General features: G+C 41.5%; 1 long non-coding RNA gene across 1 annotated transcript; it reads right to left on the bottom strand.

Moving 5' to 3' along the window:
• Positions 1–615: 615 nt before the first annotated feature.
• LOC138919364 (uncharacterized) lies at positions 616–18,054 on the bottom strand. The gene is made up of 3 exons (XR_011429522.1): positions 17,727–18,054; positions 7,692–7,793; positions 616–1,232 (listed from the first exon to the last, which is right to left on the bottom strand). It is a non-coding gene; the product is annotated as an uncharacterized lncRNA (long non-coding RNA).
• Between the last annotated feature and the right edge of the window lie 4,672 nt (positions 18,055–22,726).

Here is a 22,726-nt window from a genome sequence, read left to right as displayed (position 1 = left end):
TAACACATTCACCATGTGCTTTCTCAGACATCTGGCAGAACATCTGTGAGGGTGGAGGCCAGAGAGATGACCATCTACTCTGTTATTTTCCATTTACAATATCGAAAATAAAAATAGAAATGACCACACAGTATGTTTCTGTGATCTGAATACTTGTACCACAACAAGTTTTGACTGACGATACTATCTGGCATTTTATGCCTGCCAAAGAAAGATATTCTTCCACTCTTCCCACCACTGTAATGGAAAATATTCTCATGGTGAATAAAATAAATGGAAAAAATTCATCCTTATGTATCACATGTTAGCTTGAAGTCAATTTAAGATATCATCTAAAACTCACCTTGGAATGCTTCTCCCTTATTAGCTATCATTGAACTAGCTAACTATAACAAAATATCTGCTTCAGAAATTTCTCAGTGATGAGATTTTAAATGCTTATTGAAAAATCTTTATACTTTCTCTACACGCTAAATTTTAGTCAAGTCTACTTTAGGATAAAGCCATAAATTTCAGCAATATGTTGGACTAAAAGAGGAAGCAATTCAGTTTTAAGACAACAGTTCTAGTCTTCTAATTTAGAACAATATTTTTAAAAGGAAAGACATTCTGTGCTTTTAGATGTTTTATTATTTGTTCTTACAAAAGTCATGGTTTCATCTTTTTGGTAAGTTTCATTATACAAATACAACAAGAATAATAATCCGGCTTCCTGTGTAACTAATATAACATGGATTTGATATTTTTCCTTTGGACATTTCATTTTGGCATAAATACATAACAATATATCTAGTGATCTAAGAAAAGCTAAAATGTTATATTTTCAATTGACATAAAAATTTCCTTGCTTGATCTAATCCACGTTGGTACCTACTTTTATGTGTCAGCCATATTGATATTATCTTAAAGATCTCTGACCGTTAGAGAAAACTAAGTTAAGAAACTTCTTGGAATATGCTTGGGACATGTTATGGACTGAATATGTCCCCCCCAAATTCATATCTTAAAGATCTTAACCCCCAATGTGATGGGGCCTTTGGGAAGTATTTAGGTCATGAGGGTGGAGCCCACATGGATGAAATTAATGCCCTTATAAAAGACATCCCGGAGACTTCCCTTGTTTCTTCTGCCGTGTGAGGATGCAGGAAAAGATGTCTATGAACCAGGATGTGAGCCCTCATCAGACACTGAATCTGCCAGCAGCTTGATCTTGGACTTCTCAGCCTCCAGAACTGTGAGAAATAAATTTCTGTTGTTTATAATCCACTTAGTCTGTGGTATTTTTGTTATAGCAGCCTGAACGAACTAGGACAGTGGAGCAACATCAAAACTCAACTCTTAGCTCTAGTCATACTTAACAAGTCTCAACCAAAGCTATGGCTCTGACCGTTTTTTATACTGTAGCTACTTCAAGACCTTTAATCTACTAGACTTCAAAGGCTCTTGGTCTTTTGGACTTTCAGTCTTACCTTTGAAGCAGGATTGACCTGCAGCTGTACTGCCTACCAGCTTTAATCTTTTGCAGGCTGACTTCACAGTTGTGCCTTAGATCGGATATTGTTGTTGAACTGGGCTTAAAAATTAGTATTGATTGTGCCTTCATTTGGTCCAAGTATTTTGATGTGAAAGTAACCCCTCTTGAATGTTCTGAGCAATTTAAAAGAATCCAATCAAATATTTATGGGAAATAGGAGCGCATTACTGCTTCCAAAGAATTGTGTGCTGTATGCCTTTTATTCTTTTCTTATAATTATAAAGAAAGGCTGAATAATTATATTCAACATGCCAGTAATGCAGACACCATGGTCTACTTTCTTTTGATTATCTGTAAGATAAAAGTCATTTTAACAACAGTTAAAATGGTGCTCAAGATGAATTTGGGGAGGTGAGTCCCCTTATTTTCATGTATTTTTAAGAGAACTTGTCAGTGAGGGTTACTACCATGAGCTTTTGGGTCATTGCTGATCTTGATAAAATTTGAACAGCTGCTACAGGCCCCTGGTCTTCATCCCAAGATCTTGTAATGTGCTCACAATTCAGAATTGAAAACTTTTCTCAAAGCAATTCTATTTTCAATGATTTTTTAAAAGATTTTAATTATGCATGCAAATAATTTGATATTTTTAATGCCTTGTATGTCTTTCTTTCCAAATGTTATTGCTAATGACAGACACAGAAGAGTTTAACAGATCAAAAAGAAAGTAAAAGAATTGAGGTGTGGCAAGGTATACCAACCTTTGGATGTTGACAAGCATAACCAAGAAGTCTTATCCATTCTGATCTAAAGCTAGAGTGTTAACTCAGAGAGTCGAGCAAGTTTTAATAAAGATACCATTTGATGAAGCCCTTGAATCTCTCCCTACCTGAATGGGGCAGATATTTTCATGGGGACAGTTTCCATGTGCCCATGCCACTATCCCTCAGGGATAGTTAGGGATTTCAACATCCTCTTTGGTTTTCATGCTGTCAGTCAAGACAGAGGATCATAAAAAGATATACAGATGACTGGTGGACAACACTATCTCCCCCTCTTTGGAACTTGTCAAGGAAAAAGAGGGAGACAAGCTCTCATCCAAGAACCTGCCAGGCATTGCTCTGCTTTCAGAGGAACTGGCCCAAGTGCTGTTTAGTGTAGGTGAACGGACCTCAGGTTTTGTATGGGAAATGCTCTCTCTTCCCTGCTATGCCTTTGCCAAGGCAAACGGTGGAAGGTATTCCAGGGCACTGGAGGAAATCGAACACTAAACAGAAACAATGACTATTGCTTTGCCATCCTATGGTTTGAATGATGCCCCCCCCCCCCCCCAGAATACATTGAAGTCCTAACCCCCAGAACCTGTGGATGAAACCTTATTTGGAAAAGGGGTCTTTGCAGATGTAATCAGGTTGAGCTGATACTGCATTGGGTGGGCCCTAATCCGGTTGACCAGTGTCCTTAAGAGAAGAGAAAACAGAGACAGAGACACACAGGGGAGAACGTTGTGTGGCGATGGAGACAGAGATTGGAGTGATGCACCTATAAACCAAGACATGCCAAGGATTGCCAGCAACCACCAGAAGGAGGGAGAGAAGCATGAAACAGATCCTCTCTCAGGGCCTCTGGTAGGTACCAGCTCTACCAACCCCTTGATTTCAGACTTCTAGCTTCCAGAATTGTAAGAGAAGACATTTCCGTTGTTATAAGCCACCTAGTCTCTGGTGTTTTGTTACAGCAGGCGCAGGAAATGAATACACCCTGCCATACAGCAAGGGAGTAACCATGTTCGGCTTTCTGGCTTCTCTCTCACAGAACAGCAGCTGGAACACAGGGAGTGGCAGTGTCCCTTTGCTGCTTAAAGATTGCGAAGTGGGGCTTGGCCTCCAAAGTCCGTGTGGGTGTGACTCGCCACCACCGTAGGAGTGCTGCCTTTCGTTGCGTGCTCGCTACATGCCGGGCTCTGTCTGAAGGGCTTTATGTGTTACTGAAAACAACAACCCCGAGAGGGTGCCCAGATCTCACAGAAGAGGGAACCGGGGCTGAGATGCAGTGACTGGCCCGGGTCACAGAGCTCGCAGATGGAGAAGCTGGCATAGGGACTCCAACCCCGCACCTCCAAAGAAGACGGCCATCTTCTTAGCAATCACACAGGAGTATCTGATGGCTTGTCACATACGGGCACAAGGATGTGGTTTCTGAGGGGAGCAGGTGGCATTTTCTTTGTGTGTCTGGAATTTAACCCGGTGACCCAGAAGATATGTTTGCCTTGATTCCATTTTTTAGGCAATTGCAGAGAAAATGGGAAAGGAACAAAGGAAACTAGTTGTTGAATTGGGAAAAAGAATAAAGAGGACTCAAAGAGCAGTGGTGATATTTTTACATTTCTTTCTTTTGGTGACATTTTAAATGACATATTAAATTTTCTGTGAAACATGAATGATTTAGCTGTAGCACTTAAAACTAATGAGCCAAGAGGCTATCTAGTCAGTGAATGCGTGTAGGACAAATAAGTCTAAAATCACATGGGACATTTTAAGAGGCTCTGCTTTTGCTGCAGTGAAATGGTCTTGCTCCTCTCCTGAAGCCCCTAGTCTGTCCCGAAAGAGCAATCAACTTGACCCGTGCTAAAAGGTATGCTTTTGACTTGTAGGATGGCCAAATGAAGGCAAGAAGTAAAAGCCATATATATATAGATATAAAAGATTGTGCATCTATGCGCTTGTATAAAAAGCATTCAGCCTTACACAGTGAGAACCGGTAGATTTTACCTGTGAGCTGCCATGCATATGCAGGTGGTGCCCCCTGCACATCTAATTAATCATGCACTTGTGCCTTGTGCACAAGTATAGATGTGCCTTTGCTTGTATCTGAACTGTCCATAATTCAAACGAAGCTGTAAGATACACTGAAGCTCAGAATGTGAGGAAGCCTTGAGCTCCCCTGAGTAGCACAACTTTGGCCTCACCGCAGTCCCAGGCTGAACACTTCTGTGGAAGGAGTTAAGTGGTTTGTTAGCGGTCATTTTGAGTATCATCTGGAGTAGTCACGTGGCAGAATCTTCAGGCTGTTCCCCCCAAATCCACTTCCTCTTCTTCCTGGGTATACCACTGGACTACACTTCCCAGCCTTCCTTGCAGTTAGCTGGGGCTATGGAACTGAGTTCTAGCCATGGAGTGTGAGTGGAAGTGATATGTGCCATTCTGGGCCACAGTTTTTAAGAATTAGGTGTTCCCATCCATCTTCTTTCCTTTTTTCCAGATAGGTCTAGTCTAAGAAGAGGCCCTAGAGGATGGTGGACCAAAACACGGTGGGAGTCTGTGCCCCTGAGTCACCAGGTGGAGAACCATCCACCAACCAGGAGCATCCACCTCAGGCAGTTAAGTGGGCAGCGAGTGGGGAGCATACTTCCCTTGTGTTAAGCTGCTGAGATTTGGGAACTATTTAAAATTTTTTGATTATAATCTAGCTACTCAAAGTGTAGTCCATGAACTGATTCATGAATAATTTATTACTGGTCGACAAGAAGAGAAGTAGAGAAATTTGAGAGTAAGCATTAAGAAGCTTGTACAACAATTTGGCGCTGCTATTACATCTAACAGTGTGATTAGTGGATTCCTCTCATTGAACAGAGTGTAACCAGTCTGAGTACTGATGAAATCCCATGGTGAGTTGCATATGGCACAACCACGTATTAGTCATGGGTGATGAGTGGGATCACAAATTGTTTTTCACATGTTGGAAATAGAAAAGGAAAAGCTCTTCGCCACAACTGTGTGAGAAGCACTAGTCTAGCACACCACCATGAGGACAAGCCACCAACTGAAACTCTGGCAGGCCACCCTGACTTTCTGCCTGGCTGACTGCATTAGCTATCTGTTGTTAGAAAGCCTGCGGATGCTACCTCTCAAATATTTATTGAATGTATATTCTCCCCATGCCCACTGCCCTAGGCTTAGCTTAGGCCTCAGTCTCTTTCACACGGACTATTGCTGGTTGCCCCTCTGCTCCTTCCCCTTCTAATCCAGCCTCCCCGACGGTCACCAGACCCATCTGTCTGAATGAAAATCTGACCAGAGCATGCCCTACTTGAAAACCTTCCACAGCTTCCATTGCTTCTAAAATAACTTTGATCTAAGATCAGATATTAACTAAAATTTCAGCCTTTTCTCCTGCTGCTTTCTCCTTTGCCAACTCTACTCCAGCGATAGTTGAGATTTCACAGGGCCATGCTGAATCACGTCTCTGTGCTCTCGAGCACGTGCTTGTCTCTGCCTAGAATCTCTTCCTTCCTTCCCTCTAAAACCCAACGGAAAAAAATTCTCATTCTTTAAAACCAGCTGAAGTACCCAGAGATCTTCTCTGAGTAATTTCTCCCAAGTAGAATTAAGCAATCTTTTCTCTGTATGCTCTCATATCTCATATATCTTTCCATTATTTCCCTTGTCATTTAGTACTTATTTTAACTTCTCTTTATCTCACTCTACTAAGCTTTATAACTATGGTGCTGGGCACAGGGTCTGGCCCACATAAGACAATCTGTAAAACTTGAATGAATGAGTGAATGAATGTTGTAATAAGTAACTTGACTCCTTGACTTTGCCCTTTGTCCTCACTCTTGCTACTTAAAAACCTTTGCAGCCTGTCTGAGATAAACTTTCTTTCAATTTGTAATGTAAATGCAACAACAAAGATGGGTTTTTTTTTATGTATGCTTTTCTTGATGAAGAAGTTTGGCCCTGAGCTAACATCTGTTGCCAATCTTCCTCCTTTTTTTTCCTCCCCAAAGCCCCAGTACGTAGTTGTATATCCCAGTTGTAGGTCATTCTAGTTCTTCTATGTGGGATGCCACCACAGCATGGCTTGATGAGCAGTGCTGGGTCCATGCCCAGGATCCAAACCAGTGAACCCCAGGCTGCCGAAGTGGAGCTCGAGAACTCAACCACTCCACCACAGGGCCAGCCCCAGAGTATGTTGACATAAGAGATGAAAAGATAAGAGTAGCTGGAATCAGTTCTCCATGCCACTTTTGTTCACATCTTCATGCTTTGGATTTATGAACACATTAAGTAAGGTTTTAAGGTCTTTTAAAGATCTCTGTTAGCAAACACTCCTATTACTACTAGAGAATTTAAAAAAAAATATGGCCTTTCCCTGAAAGATGTCTGCATGTAGGAAGAAAAGAAGGGGGCATCCATCAGCTAGGAGCCAGGTCACAACTTCATCTGAAATTTTTTTTTAACTTCTTTTAAATTTCTATTTATTTTTATTATTATTTATTTATTTATTTATTTTTAAAGGAAGATTATCCCTGAGCTAACATCTGCTGCCAATCCTCCTCTTTTTGCTGAGGAAGATTGGCCCTGAGCTAACGTCTGTGCCCATCTTCCTCTACTTTATACGCGGGATGCCTACCACAGCATGGCGTGCCAAGCAGTGCCATGTCTGCACCCGGGATCCAAACTGGCAAACCCTGGGCTGCTGAAGCAGAACGTGTGAACTTAACTGCTGCGCCACTAGGCCGGTCCCCTTCATCTGAATTTTTAACACATTGTTTTTACAGCTCTTCTGTTTTGAGTACAACTTAAGACCCCTGTCGCCCCCCCACCACATTTCTGGAAACTGTTGCAGAGCTAACATGTGTGCCAATCTTCCTCTGTTTTGTATGTGGGATGCCACCACAGGATGGCTTGATGAGCAGGGCTAGGTCTGCGCCTGGGATGTGAACCTGCGAACCCCGGGCCGTTGAAGCAGAGCATGTGAACTTAACCACTACACCACTGGGCCAGCCCCAGGAATATTTTTGTTAATTGTGTTTTAAATGTTTAAAATAGATGGTATGTGTTATCAAGTTATTTTGATTATGGTGGGGCTGGTTTCCCTCACCACCCTGTCCCAGGGTATATGAATCTACACATTTATATCTGTGTGGTCATGAAGCTATGATCATACCTTTCCAAGGATTATAATTATTCACTATCACTTTAAGAGACGCTTGAGGGAAGTGGTCAAGGGGAGAAGAAGGGAAGGAGGACCTTTCTCTTAGGGAGCAGCAAACTACAGCTGTCACCAAGGCTTACATCCTCTATAATCGGTATTAGCCTGGTGATTTTCCAGTTCATGCTAATAGCCCTGAGCTTGTGGGTTCTGACTCCCCGCACAGTCCATCAACACGTGGTTGTGGTCTTGGTTCAGTCATGTGGGCACATCACTTTACCTCTTAGTCTGAAGCTGCCACAAGGTTGTGGAAGGTCCTCTAGGTTTTCTGAGGTCATCACGGTATCCAAAATTTGCAGAAGTCAGCCCCATCTTTTTTTTTCTAAAGGAACAATGAAAAAACTTTGATAAAGTTATTTTTCATCTATTTTCAATGTCAATATCTGAAATGTAGGATATCATAAAACAAGTTGATATTGACCTCACAGATTACAAAAAAATGTTCAAAGTACATAGTACATTTTTAGTACAGTTTGTCAACCTCTTAATGGTGGCATTTATGTCAGTTTACCTCCCCAACTGGAGAATAATAAAGTCTATTTATAACAAGGGCCAGATTGTTTGGTTTTTGAATATTTTGGAATACTCATATCATCTAGTTTTCAAGGCAATTTGGATGTGGTTGTGGCTTGTTATCCAAGGGTCTCTGGAAGGAGTGTAGGGCTGACTTGCAACAAGATGCGTGTATCCTGGAGCATGGTCAAGAGAATTTCATAGGACACACACCACTGGGGCCGAGGTGGTCTTCCTCCAGAATCTTTGTAGCCACAGTCTCCTGTCCAGTATGGCTAGTTGGTGAGAGTGCAATGTTGGCCTGGCAGCCCACCCTTTTGCACAGAAAGGACTTGGAATAGAAGTGATCATCGGTGATGACAGCAAGTGCCCTCCAGGTGTTGGAAGCAACAGCTGAAAGAGAACTGAAACCTCCTGGGATTAGCTCTAGAGTCCTTTGAAATGTGCCCACATGTTCATCATCATAACTGGAAGGGTCTCAGGCCACTTGCAGCCTGTTTTGTTGCAACTGATAATATCTACTAAGAGAGATTTACATGGGAAGCTGCCTGGATTCTCATTTGTGTCTCCAAGGTGGGGCGCTTAGTCTATTTACAGTTGTTTTGTCAATGGTCCCTTAAGTTCAAGAGGGGAGGGATCACCTCCTCAACTGGACTCAAATTAAACACATGACCTGTTCCTTTTATCTACCGGTAGGAGCCTGCAGCTTCCACTCAGGTGAGTAAGTCCCTAAGACCATAAACATATTCTCCTTCTCACTCTCTACACCTTTGAAGTTGATGGGATCCTAAGAAATGTCGTTTTTTTTTTTAAAGATTGGCACCTGGGCTAACAACTGTTGCCAATCTTCCTTTTTTCTTTTCTTTTTAAGGATTGGCCCCTGGGCTAACAACCATTGCCAATCTTTTTTTTTTTTCTACTTTATCTCCCCAAACCCGCCCGTACACAGTTGTATATCTTAGTTGCAGGTCCTTCCAGTTGTGGGATGTGGGATGCCGCCTCAACGTGGCCTGATGAGTGGTGCCATGTCCGTGCCCAGGATCCGAACCCTGGGCTGCCGCAGCGGAGCACGCGAACTTAACCACTCAGCCACGGAGCCGGCCCCAGAAATGTCATTTTAAAGATCTTGGAACTTGATGAATTCGTGCATTCTTTTATATTTTTAGGACCATGCAATGCTTAAAGGTACTTAAAATTATATTCAGTTGAATTTTAGGCTCTTTACAGGGCTTTGTCTGACTTGAGATAACAACTGATGGGATCATTCTCTTGAGTCAGAAATATCATTAACTGATGTATTTACATTTACCGGTTTCTATTTCTTTCATTGATACAATATATAAATCAATAATACCAATATGATTAAACAACAACACTCAACAGGAACGTTAGTTTGAGTGATATGAAGTTTTTAAGGTCACAGTTAAGTGACAATTTCACATGGTTCAACCAGACGCATTTATTCTACGAGGTGAAATACTTTGAATGGTGTGGTTAAGGTCTTTTTTTTTTTAGCCTTAGAATTCAAAGGAAAGAGCCCACTTTTGCTCCAAAGCAGAGGAAATTCAGGCTTCTTCAGGGCCATCCCCACCCAGACCCTTTATACCCATGGTCGAGTTGTGAAATGGACAAGAATGACTCTTCCTGTTGGCCAGGCTTCCCCTCAAGTCCTGCACTACCATGAGCTTGTGTGGGGCACCTCCCCTCACCTCATCTGGACACACAGACCTTTGGCTTACCTTGGATTGCCTCATTGGTCTTATCAACATCCATCAGACAGCACCGAGAGTAGTTTTCCATTCATGTCAGACTACACTTCCGTATCTGTCCTGTTGAGTGACTTTGCTCGTTTTAATGAAATCGACTGAGACACAAATTTAGAAAATCCTGGAAAGAATAACTTATTTCTATTGAACAAAGTTCTGGTCCCAGGTTTTATCCAGCCATATAAAGGGAATAATTATAATACTAACCTGTACAGTTGCTTCTGTTTGCCCAAAATATCTAGCCAGAGTTTGTCTGGTTCCTGTAAGTTGCCTAGCAGTGAAAGTCTCTGCCCAAGCAAGGAGGCATGGAAGCCAGTTGAAATGGCCACAGCAATCATGCTGCCTGCTCATGACGTTGCCTCCAGGGTGGCAGACAACCTTGGATCCCAGTGACTGACCCAGCGGGCTCAGAATTGGTCTTTGCCAATTCCCAATATGCCAGGATCTGATATGGTTAGAAAGTTATGACACATTTTTGACATTATTGTCACTCAGATTATATTGACTATTGGCTTGCTCATCAGTTTGTTTTGCAAATACAGCAAGAACCTCAGGGTACATATTAATGTGTGTGATAGAAATGCAATATAGTGAGTAGTTCAGAAACCGTAACCCCACAAGATAACAGTAACAACCCCCTCCTTCTCTGATTGTATAGTGATTGAAAATTTCCTGAAATCAATGGACCCAATTTCTTCCATGAGGATCACACACACACAGTTGGTTTTGTTTGTTTAGTTTTGGGAAGAATTTTAAGTAAAGGAAAACTTTATTCTAACAGTCTATACTTGTCCCTGGAACTTTCCATTTCTTATTTTAGAAAATTTGCCATTTCAAAAAATAAGTACAAAGGAGACTGACATTAATTTCCAAATTGCATTCCATATAAGGTAATTTTGAGCTCTTTACCAGCAACAAGTTATTATGTGTAATAAGAAGACACACTGTTTATAATGTATCTTCTACCAAAGAGCTCAAAGCAGTTTACCGACAGGATCTCATTTGGTTTTATAACAGTCTACAAGATAAGATTGAAGCAGACTCTATTTCTTTTTGAGATATTTAGGTAACAGATATTGAAGTAATCAGATTGACACTCCCACACCAAATCACTATATCGCATACACATTGGAAACGAGAATCTCCTTTTTGACTCCAAACTTCTTAGTTGATATTGGCTAACTGAGACTGCAAGTGGCTGAGCATCAAACTATGACAGCAGCCAACTTAAACTACAATAATCCGGTGTAAATAAAGGGGTCCTGGGTAATATGCTTTGTGCAGCAAAGACTTGAACTCACTTTGAAAATGTCACCATATTACGTTGCATACAATGATATAAAGAAAAACAACATTGACATTATAAAATAATTCCTCATCTCATAAGACGGAGGTCCACTGGTTACAGCTATGAAGGTGTTGCTGTCTCCCTTTTGTATTTAATAACGTCTTTGCGTTTTGCAAGTACTCACTGAGCATCTATACAGACATACATATACACAGCCGTATCTCGGGCTGTGCTTGAATACAGTGCTGATGCTAGGCACCATGGCAGTACAGCAGAAATGTGGACTCCCTCCAGGTTTATAGATGAACTAGATGATGCTCACAGAGTCCTGGTACTGTCCAAGGGGCTTCTCCACTGGCATATGCAGGCCCTGTCTGCATATAGATTAAGCTCTGAATGTTGCCAATCCACTGTGTTCATTGTACTCTATGACAGTAGAGCATGCTGGTTACAGGCACTGATTCTGATAGACTGCCTGGATTCAAATTCCAGCTCCACTGCTTATAAGATGTGGGGCTTTGAGCAAGTTACTTAACCTCAATTTTCTCATCTGCAAAATGGGAATAATAGTACCCACCTCCGGGGGTGAACGTGAGTTATGAAGTGCAAAGCGATTCAAATAACACCTAGTGCATAGTAAGTGCTGTGTAAGTGTGAGCCATATTATTGTTGCTGTTATTATTACTACCACTATTTATCATTTGGGACAAAGGGCAGTTTCGCCAGCAAGTAAGTTACTCTCTCAGAGGACCCAATGCAAAGACAGTCTGGCGTAAACAGACCATTGAGGGATTCAAAGCAAGATTTCAGAGAAGACAGTAAAGACATGTGGTAAACAGAGTAACACAAACAACAGAGGAATTTCCTGAGTTCCTCAAGGCAATGAAAGTTAGGAATGAGTTTTTCAAAACAATGAAAATCCCACCTGAAGCTGACTGGGGCTTTTCCTCATTCCCCAAGTGGGAGAGAGAGTCCTGGTAAGAAAATGCACATATATAGATAGATAGTGTTTTGCAGGGAAAAGGCATTTAAGGAGCGGAATTATCTTAGATAGTCATTCAACACGCTATGTTTCTTTTTCCTCATGGGCTCAACAGGAGGTTTCTATATATTTGAAGTGTGTTGTAGCCAGTAAGAGGGGCTTGGGGGCCTTTCACATAAAAAGTACTCAATATGGCTTGATGCATGCGTGAATGCATAAATTCATCTCTACTCATATTCGGAAGAAAAACAACCTTCTGGTGGGTTCTATATCCTCTTTTTTCCATTTCATTTTAACATACACTTATGAAACAACTATAAATTGTAAGACGGTGGCCAGACAGCAATGAGCATGACAAAATCCATTCCCTTAAGGAATTCACAGTCAAGAGGAAAAGGTCAAAACCTGCACTACATTAACCCACATGCATTAACAAGAGACAAACTGTAGAACTGATAGAAAAAGGGTTTCTGCCCAACACAAGGCCCACTTCTATTTAATTCTTCTTACAGCTGTGAGGGCTGTGGAGGGCTGGTTGGGACTGAAGGAACAGGCTACAGAGAAGTCCTGCGAAGTGAGCACTTACTGTGCATGTTAGGAAATGCTCTCCTTGGACCCGCTACACCAACTCAGTGGTCACTGTGCTGATCTCTACCCACATTTTACAGTGGAGAAATCGGCAGTTCAGAAAGGGTAAATCTAGTTTCCCTGGTCATGTCATTAGCAGTGGGTAGAACCAGTGTCTGCTCGTTTCTGCTTAACCACAGAGCCCTTGGCATCCTCCCCACTGTCCCTCATGGTCACATCAAAGCAGCGTATAATCCTTCCCAGCTGTGCCAGGTCATCTGGACAGCCTAGATCCAACGTGTTTGAGCTAAATAATAAAACTATCATCGGACCAATAATTCAGAGAAAGAAATTTTGGGGGGAAGGAAAAGAAGATGGTCAAAGGCTGGTAACTGACAATTGTGTCCCAGTGAATACTTATTTGTATCCAATGGTTTTCTTTTTTGAATTTTTTCTTAATTTTTATTAATTACAGTAACATTGGATTATAACATTATATAGCTTTCAGATGTACATCGTAATATATTTTGAATTCTGTGTACATTACATCATGTTCACCACCAAAAAACTAATTATAGTCCTTCCCCTCACATGTGAGCCTAATCACCCCTTTTGCCCTCCCCCCCAACTTCCACTCTGGTAAACACCAATCCAATCTCCATTGCCTTTGTTTGTTGTTGTTTTTATCTTCTACTTGTGAGCGAGATCATACGGTATTTGACTTTCTCCCTCTGACTAATTTCACTCAGCATAATACCCTCAAGGACCCAAGGGTTTTCTTAAACACATGTGAACAAATAGGTAAAAACCATTCACCCAATTTTGATAATGTTAAATTCTTGATAAAAAGTAGAGTGTTTGAATTTGCAAACGCCAAGGTGATGCCTTAGTATTTTTGTCTTGATACTTAAAAATTATACTTGAGTTAAATACAATATTCACATCTTTTTTTAACAGGAAGAGAAGAAATCAATGAATGAGTAGGCAGTTTTGCCTGACAAAACATACTTAGTCACTCTAAACAGAAGGAGAGAACTCCTGTTTTCTGGGTCAGACACACTGTCAATACCAGGATGATGAAATGTCATCCCTAACCCTCCTCTCAATTGCTAGCTCTTATTTTTTTTAAGTTACATTCACTTGCTTCTTGTTTTTAGTGCACACCAAAGCAATTAAGAAAGTCAACCATCCTAATATAGACAAACGTCAATAGAGTTTTAATAAAGAAATGTTTCTCAACAGAATAGATATTTATTTATAATAAAAATTATAAGCGTACGAAGTGGGGTCATGATGGAGGTACAGAAGAAAGGGAGCCTACTTCTGTACAGAATTTGAGTTCACATCTACATAGCACTAAATCACATAGGTTTAGTTAAACTGATAATTTGATAATTCAACTATGCACTTGATTGACGTATTAGACTGTTAAGGTGGATTATTTAGGTAAAAAAATCATTTCCAGAATTAGGATAATTTTGATTGGCTTTTTCATTGATTTAATCAATTGGTTAATTGATCAGATCTTTATTTCACGTGGGGCTGTTGAAACACACATTTTAACCTTCCAAAGGCATGCCTCCCAGTCTCCACCCTGGTTGGTTGAGTACGGCAGCCGTACAGCTATTTTCTGATGCAGCCAGGCTGGGAGGAAGTGGAGAGGCACTTGTATATGCAGCACGCTGCTGCTAGTGCTGCCTGGGACTCGAAGGAGCAAGTAAAGGCTAATATTGACTCAGATTTCTCTAACACCCATCTTCTTAGGAGTGCAAACCAACTTGCTTTAATTAAATTAGATTCTCCTAATCTTTAAGCTATGCTTTATGAGTACTACAAGGCACATTCAGGCTTTGAAGGTACCCAGCAACCAGAATAGTGGCAGACACATGGCTGGCACTGAGTAAATAGTTGCTGAATAAACAGATAAATGAATGAATTAATTTACAAATATTTAAACCCAGTTTTAAATATTTCATTAGAAACACAAAAGCACTTAGCATATTTGATTTTCTAGACCTTTTGTACAAAAAGAATCTGAATCCATTACACCCATTATCTTTAAAGAATCCTAATGCAATGTAAAGAAAATAAATATGATCATTCCTTTCATTTTTCAAACTTCCCACAGTGAAGCTAAGTGACTGGCCAGAGTAAATAGTCAGAAACAGAACCTGCCTCTTAGGTCAATATTTCATAATCTCCTTCTCTAAGGCTCATTAATTTGCAATTTGCTAAACTAGCAGTATAAAAACCCAAAGAAAATGCACAAAGAAAGTAGAAGATTTCTTTGGTCTACCTCTGGGTTTTCTATTGTACATATATCATTGATTTTTGATTATCTGAACTCAATTGGGCAGGGAATAAACAAAGCTCAGGTAATATTCTGTTCATTTTAGTCAATTAACGAAACTCTTCATCAATCCTTCACCAGAGTTGTTAATTGTTAAATTGAATCCTTTGAGTTTCGTCTCCCAAGTCCTAGGGCCTAATGTGACCAAAAAAGAAGGCCAGAGAAAAATGGAGAAGAAAAGCAAAAGCTCAAATAGTCTACACGCTGGATAATCTCATTAATAATTACCATGGGGGCACTCCAGGGTTGGTCATAAGAACATCTCCACGGTAGGCTGAACAGTGGCCTCTACAAGATATCCATGTTCCAATCCATGGAACCTGTGAATGTTACCTTATGTGGAAAAAAAAGGGGCTTTGCAGATGTGATTAAGTTAAGGGTCTTGAGATGGAGAGATTATCCTGGATTATCCCATAGGCCCTAAATGCAGTCACGTGTATCCTTATAAGAGTGAGGCAGAAGGAGATTTGACACCCGCAGAGGACAAAGTGAAGACAGAGCAGAGAGAGGTTTGAAGATGTTGACAGTGAGGATCAGAGGGATGCAGCCACAAGCCAAGGAATGCTGGAGCCACCACAAGTTAAAAGAGGCCGGGGATGGAGCCTAGAGCTTAGAGCCTCTGGAAGGAGTGGGCCCTGCTGACACCTTGATTTTAGCCCAGTGACACTAATTTCAGACTTATGGCCTCCAAAAGCATGAGAGAATATAGTTCTGTTGTCTTAAGCCACCAGCTTTGTGGTAATATGTTACAGCAGCCATAGGAATTTCACACAGCCTCAATTTAGGATTCTAGTCAGCCTATATATGCATCTATGTATCCGTGTGTGCCTATGTGGAAGAGAAGGGGATCTGATAGCTTTGCCTGGTGATAGTGGTGATAAAGACATTCAGTTTATTCTTCCTCCTGGCTCTCAACAGCAGCAACCTTTGGAAATGTGGCCTCAAGGGAGCACGGTCTTTCTGCAATTTCTGATAAGTTTTTTATTGGGCAGGTTTCCTGTGTGAAACTCATACAGCAAATTAGAACCTTTGCAGTGGTAATAAGTACCAATTTCTCCATCACCTAATACTGAAAAGGAAATAGCATACAAAATAAGAAACTCTCCTGTGACTTTGAAGTCCTTATTTATTATGTGTCCTTAGAGGGGTGTGTGTGTGTGTGCGTGTGTGTGTGGCAATGGTTGGAATGTTATACTCATGAGAACCACAGACTCCTCACCACATATTACCCCTGGGTAATACGCTAGGCAGTCTTGGAGAACATTCATTTCTTGTCATTCAGCAAACACTCACAAATGCTTTCTCTGATCATACACCTCTGCTAAGTGCCACAGAGGAATAAAACATATAAAACCTACTTATTGGACTTAAGGTACATACAACATGGTTGAGTTGAAAAATTGATCAAAATAAAGAGCTAAATAACAGCAAAATACAGCCATATGAGAAAAGCTGTAAAATACATGGGTGATTTATTTCCTGAGATATTACCTCGAATTTTGTTCCTTGTATTTCTACCTTTCCATCCTTTTTTCAAGCAAGGAGCTGGGCCCATACCATTTCTGTCAGTGAAGAGACAACAACACTCCTGTCATTTGCAAAAACCTGAGTTTTGTTGCATATATTATTGTCATGACTGATGGTATCCCCCTAAAATTCATATGTTGAAGCGCCAACCCCTGAGGTGATGGTATTTGGAGATGGGGCCTTGGAGAGGTGATTAGATTTAGATTTGGTCATGCTGTTGGGACCCTTATGATGAGATTAATGTCCCTAAGAACGGGAGGAGACGGGAGAGCTCCTTCTTTCTGAGCACTCTGAGGAATGACATGTGAAGATATAGTAAGAAGGTAGCCGTCTACAAGCCAGGAAGAGGGCCCCCACCAGGAAGCAAATCTGCCTGCACCTTGATCTTGGCCTTCCCAGCCTCCAGAATGTGAGAAAACAAATGTCTGTTGTTTAAGCCCCCCAGTCTATGGCGTTTTGTTTTAGCAGCTCAAACTCACTAATACAATTATTCTAGGAGTCCCTGAGGCAGGACAGGAGCAAAAGGGTTGCCTTTGAAGGTAACAAGAGGGGAAAGGGGGTTGCTTCCCCAAAGTAGGGAAGTAATAGAAGCCCTGGGATTGGCTGCTTCTCAGGTAAGATCCCAGGCAGATGAGGGGCCTCAGAAATACGTGCCTGTGTGGTGGGCCCAGAGAGGCTGGACTGTCAGGTGTCCAGCCAAGGCAACGATGCCTCATTTTGAAGCGAAAGTAGCAAGCATTCACATGACCACTCAGGCTTTGACACAGAAGACCCCAGAGTGACTTTGGTTGAGTAGGGCATAAGGGTCCCTGCTCCATTTTCTGTGGGCCCCACACTCCTGTGTAATCTTAGACACTGGGAAGGCAGCCAGTCGTGGCTGAGATGGGATTTCTCACCTGCTTGGTGGCAAAGGGGCTCAGAGTCTGGGTTAAGTTGATTACAGCCAAGAAAACAAGTGTGATATTTTGCACCCTTCAGTTTTGGGGTGCAGATTTCCACCTGCTTCAACAGTCTATCCCACTGCACAGCCCATGCCCCAGCTTCCTTGGTCTACCGCATGCTCTCCCAACCCCCCAGCTGGCTCACCACACTGGATCTCACCACAGATTTAACCTCCTCCCCAGACCTATACATTTTTCAAGACTCTGCTAGAATCCCATCTCCTCTAAGAAGCCTTCCTAGACACTCCCAGTCAGAATGACTCTCTCCTTTTCCGTAAACTCGACATTTTGCATCTCTATTTGGCATTTACCACTACTTACCTCGCAGGGTGTGACTGTCCAGTGTGTGTCCTTCCACAGACTGTCACTCCTCAAGCACTGGGCAGGCGCACTGTTGGTTCCCACCACCTCCTCTCTCCCTGCCTTAGCACCCAGCAAAATGGGCTTTTCCCTAGAGGATTTTCAGTAATTATTTAATTTAATCCAATCACAGCCTCCAGTAAACCAGAAGAGCAGAGAAATGACTGAGATGGAGCGATCACAGAAGGCTTTTTGAAGGAGACAGACCTTAGTTTGGTTCCTCAAGGAGAGGTTGTCTTTCCAACTCCCCTGGATAATACTTTGTAAAGAAGGTAGCACTTTTGAGGCCTAAAAAAGGGCAGAGAAGTTGCCGATAAGCTTCCTTAGTCATAACGAGTGATTCACCCTGGGAAAAATCTGACTCAACAAGTTCTTTTCATACATGAGAAAAAAAATCTCATTAACTTGGGCTTCGGCAGTCCCGATTTTGAAATAGTAATAATACCGAATAATTGAACAAGGCTTTTCTGTTTAAAGAGCAATTTCACATACTTAAAACGCTTTTTATCCTTACACAATCTTTTGGGTCATGCATCAATCCCAAACCGACGAAACAGGAAAATCAGAGAGGGTAAATAATTTGTCTCGGACCCAGGTCTTTCCATTTATTCCTCCACTAAGCCACACTTGGGTATCGTCAAATCAGAGGCAAGATCATTTAGCTGCAGACCCATCCTATGCTCAGGTTCCTTCTAGACCTCGGCTATGAAGTGGTGAGGTCGAAATCATGCTTTATTAAACACATTAACAGCGTGAAAAAGATTAAATGGAGAATTTTTAAATGATTTAAGCAAATAAACTTGAGAAATTTGCTCTTATAGAAGCAAGATTGTTGTGAAATTAAAATAAACCAGGGGTGCCGGTAAGTTGATCATAAAGCAGTGGTATGGAAGAATATTAATTGGTCAGTGAAGTGTGATAATTACACTTCATCCTTGTTTATTTGAAAGCAAGTCCGTGAAGGACCTTCATCAGAAACCGCTTGATTAGCCTAACTTGGGTTTATATGTGCTTGAAAGCAATAAAATTGTATTTCTTTCAAGCAGAGTCTATCACTCAAACTTTTTATTGATTTAGTCTGTTCTCTCACCAGTTAATTTAAAAGAATGTGACACTTGATTGTATTTCTTTGTTAGACTTTGCTCTGAGACAGCAGCATATAGGTACCTGACTTTATTAGGAAAAGTCTAAATCCTCAGCTTTCACTGAAAAATAAAAACTCTCTGCATCATGCAATAGAACTGTGCAATCGCTTTATTTTTCTAAAGAAAATTCAAGGGCCGAAACCATCACATGCCGTGAATTATAAAAGAACCAAATCTTGGTTTTATAAGATTTCAAGGCAAAGCACAGAAAGGCAAAGAGTATTGTAAAAGCTCAAATAAGAGCCTGCTTATGTGAAAGAGGTTTTTATGGGGGAGGGGATTTTGTTTTTTAGAAATCAGTCTTTTCCGGAGAGTTTTTGTGGAGCATAAAAGTGAAACATAATTCGTCGTGTGAACTCACAGAAGGTAGTTGAGCAGAAATGATGACTCTCTGTTGCTTTCGGTTCCTTGGTATACGGTGAGTCCCTCCCTGACCACAGATTGCTCTGGCAGCGTTACAGAGCAATGATTAAAATCCAGTTTTCTTGGAAGACTTCCTTTCTATGGTTAGTATTAAGCCTTGCACGCTTTGCATGCCTTGCACGCTGAGATAACTTTTGTTTTCTTGAAAAGAGATGTAAGTGTGCTCAACTCGCTTTGAGAAATGGTGAAGCCAGGTCTTCATTGTTACCACTTCTGTAGAAGGAAATACTCCTGCCTCTCCTTTTATATAAGGGATGAAAGAGAAAATGTAAAAATCCCCTTAGCTGTTGCCTAGAATTTAACCTGAACTTCGTAAGGGGTTTTTCGATCATGGCAACAGACTTTGCCTGAGCAAAGGTGCAGACCAGCATAGTCCTGACTAATTGACCTGCCAACTCTGCACCAACAAAAATATGTCAAGAGTCATCTCCCGTGGCATGCTTTATTAGTCTAGACAGTGGAGAAGTTTCCTGGACACAGCGGCAGATGCTGATACATGAGACCTCAGTCTGGGCTGTGAGACTGTCTAGTTCCCATCACTGACTGCCCAGAAAGCATCCTATTATCCCCTAATCTCCAGGTTTATCCACATATTATCCTTGCAGTACACCCTGCCCCTCCGTCTCCCGCATCCTGATCTCCAGTAGTCCGAATGCCCCAGGCAGGTGCCATTCCTTCTAGGCACGTACTTCCCATACTTGAATGTGCTTTCAAATCTCCTGGGGAACTTGTTCAAATGCAGATTCTGATCAAATAAGTGGGGTCGGGTCTGAAATTCATTTCTAATGAGGTCTTGGGTGACACTGATGCTGTTGGTCCAGGGAACATGATTTGAGTAGCAATCTTCTAGACAAGCTGAACTTTGTTGCCCACTTCCTCCCTTTGCCAATACTAAATGTTTACCTAAATTTAGATAATATGTTTTTCTTCTTCAGAGCCCAGTGACACAAGAACCACGTGCTGCCGGGTCAATAGATCAGGGTTCACCCATATCTCGGTCTCGTCATCTGTAAAATGAGGTGATAGTCACTGCACACAGAATAAGGAGGAGGAAAAATGAGAAAGTGTTTGTGAGTATAAACTGTCAAGTGCCTTGTAAGTATTCATTAACCTGTAATATCTCCCAGACGTAGTGAGAGGGAGAGCTTCTAATTCCAGGACCTCAGTGCCCACCCCATAATGGAGGAGAAACTGTTAGTCTTGGTTGTGTTTGGTTCATTCATTGAACTATATTTAACAGTGAGTGGGGTTATTGTGTCCCAAGGGCAGGTGTCCAAACTCTTCCTTCTTACTCTCGTGTTTCATGTCTCAGACCTGGCAGGGCCTGGATCCTGGGGGCAGTCCAGCTCTGTTCATTCCGTTTATTTCTATCCCCTCTTTGCTTGGAGCTGCGCGTCACTTTCTCGGCAGACCTGGCTTGCTGTCTTGCCCTTGCTCCCTGACCTCTTTATCCTAGTATGCTTTGCCTGAGATTTAAAATCTAGAGGGAGTTGGGTGAGCAGAAGCAGGGGATCTCCATTTCCCAGGAGACTTGTCTTGGGTTTGAGCTCTGCTGTACCTATTAATCCAGTAGAACTTCATTTCTGGGTGTCCAGCCATAATAACAATAGCAACAAAACTTCAAACCCTGGACTTGTTCATTCGTTACTTGGCATTGCAAAGATATAGCATAGACATCTGATGTAGATATTTTTTTTTATTTTTAAAAAGACCAGTACTGATTGGAAAAATGTGACTACAACTATCACTTTATTTAGCAATTAATGATGTGTCTAAATCTCTGCTGTCACCTGTACCCTGATAGTGGACGTTGTGGTTGATTTCTCAGCTCCATCCCAGCCCTCATCCCTTCTAGAAGAACTATGAGGATTGGAGAATTGATCTCTGTTTCAGCATAGAACCCGGTCAGTTTAAATCAGTCATGGTAATCCCATGCCCCTGGCTAGTTATTGATTCAGGAACCCCGGCCTTAGTTGTCAGACAACGGTTGAGGCATGGGCACATGGCTGGATTAGGCCCAATCAGGCTGAAGGGAAGGGCTCTTGGCACTTTCTCGCTCTCCAAACTCAAACAGAGAATCATGCAGCCTTATTTCCTTGAGGAAGCCACCCTGCAATCTTGAAGAGAACCAAGATGAAGTTGACACCGTGAGGGCAGAGTGAGAGATGAAAAGGACTCGAGGCCTTGATGCTATCAAGGGACTGCTGAGTCGATCAACTCTGAAGATACTTTGAGTTGACCTTTCTGTTACCTGCAGCTGAAAGTATCCTAAGGGATAGATTTCCCACATTCCAGTGTTTCCATTATGAGAATCTACTCATTCATTCATTTAATAAAGATTCTCAGAGCATCTATTTTGTACCAGGCTCAGTTCTACGTATTAAGGATAAAACCGCAAATTAGGCACAATTCTTGAGCTCAAGGAATTCTTGAGTTCATATTCTAGTAGAATAGACTAAAATGTAAATAGATAATTATAACCCATTGCAATATATGTAAGTAGAGGATACAAAAGAACACGTCGGCTATGGTTGAACTATTGTAATTGAGCAGATAGGCCTTAAATTGAGGGATGTTGGGTATATTGGGCTTTAGAAGCATCAGATGAGGAGTAATTGATTTTCCTCTCGTTGGTGCCTAGAGAAGGTTCACCCACCATAACGCCAATCAACCCCTATTTCCCTCCAGTTATCGCAATGGAGGGAGAAGGCAGAGACCTGCGGAAAATCCACTTGCACTCCGGTATATGGAGCAGCTCCTCAGCCCCTGCTGGCCCTTCGTTCTCTCCTGAGTCACATTTTGATCCTAAATTCAGCAGTAGAATCCAAGTACCCATCAATTCTCATGGTCACATGAACACCTTGATTATCATTTCCCATTGAAGCTCTTTAATTCCTGATAAGAAAACATCTTAAGCAGGAAATACGCATATTTTTAAAGGGCCATGTGCAGATAGAAGAAACATGCCTTGAACTTCTAAAAAGCTTCATGAACATCAAGAATGCTTCTTTTCGCTAGCACTTGTTAATAAGTCTTGATCAGGCCACACGTGAGAGATATTAGAAATCATAATAGCTGAAAAGATGTAGACTGAGGCACATGGATACATGTACACTTATTCCAACGAGAACATTAAATATTCACATTGAACACTTTAAAAACACTTTATGCACTGTGGTAAGAAGAGGCTTACGACCAAATTACTTCTCTGACATCATGAAAACATGGAAAATAATCTCCATCTCTGGTAACAATGAGGGAAACCCAGAGGACAACATTAACTTCGTTAGTTGCTGCCAATATGAGAGTCCCTGAGCCCACAAGAGGTTTGTTACCAGGTTACTTCTCACCCTACTCTCCATAACATTCCCAATTTTGGGCAAAAAGTGAGGA

Source organism: Equus caballus, chromosome 20 (assembly GCF_041296265.1).
Source record: "Equus caballus isolate H_3958 breed thoroughbred chromosome 20, TB-T2T, whole genome shotgun sequence".
Classification (NCBI taxonomy): Eukaryota; Metazoa; Chordata; class Mammalia; order Perissodactyla; family Equidae; genus Equus; species Equus caballus.
This window is presented reverse-complemented; position numbering and strand designations above follow the sequence as displayed.